Below are 915 nucleotides of genomic sequence, written 5' to 3'. Positions count from 1 at the left end.
AGAAGGGAAATAGCTGGATCGACTGGGACCTCTAATCCTATTTTTTGAGGAATCTCCACACTGATTTCCACAGTGGTTGCACCAGTCTACGCTCCCAACAGTGAGTGGAGAAGGGTTCCTTTTCCCCACAGCCTCACCGGCTAGTTTTTGTTTTGTGTGTACCTTCCATTTTTAGGACCAGAGACATACAGCTGCTCCAGCTGGAAGATAAATATAAGCAGTATTTTAGTACAAGTAGAGAAACTATTGAGAAGCATTTTATATAAGTCAAATCACATTGAACTTGGGATCTTCATGTATTAAGAATATAGTTAACAACACTGTGTTGTATACTGGAAGTTTACTAAGAAATCAGATCCTAGATGTTTGAACCAGACGCAGACACTACATAAGGTAATGAGTATATTAATCATCTGATTGTAAAATGTATATGTACATAAAAACATTACACTGCACACTTTAAGATGACACAGTATTCGTCAATGACACATCAGTAAAGCTAGAAAAAATACAGCAAAGACTTGCAGGTGGTGGCACATGCCTATAACCACAGTGCACAGGAGGCTGAGACAGGACAATCACCATGAGTTCAAGATCAGCCTGGGATACATAGGGAACTTAAGGCCAGCCTCAACTGCATAGTAAGACTTGTCTCCAAAGATAAAAAACAAAAAACAAAAAACAAAAAAAAAAAAAAAAAGAAAAAGGAAAGGAAAAAATGTACAGCAATACTTTGTGCTGTATACAAGAACGAGTATGGGCACCAGGAATGGTGGTGCATGCCTGTAATCCCAGCACTTGGGAAGCTGAGTTAGGAGGATTGCTGTGAGTTTAAGGTGAGTTTAAACTACATAGTGAGGCCCTGTTTCAAGAAACAAAGAAAAAACAACAGGAAAGGGTAAAGTCTTTAAAATC

The sequence above is a fragment of the Chinchilla lanigera genome, unplaced genomic scaffold (genome assembly GCF_000276665.1).
Source record: "Chinchilla lanigera isolate Chin_1 unplaced genomic scaffold, ChiLan1.0 scaffold00083, whole genome shotgun sequence".
NCBI classification, from domain to species: Eukaryota; Metazoa; Chordata; class Mammalia; order Rodentia; family Chinchillidae; genus Chinchilla; species Chinchilla lanigera.
Note: the sequence above shows the minus strand (reverse complement) of the source record.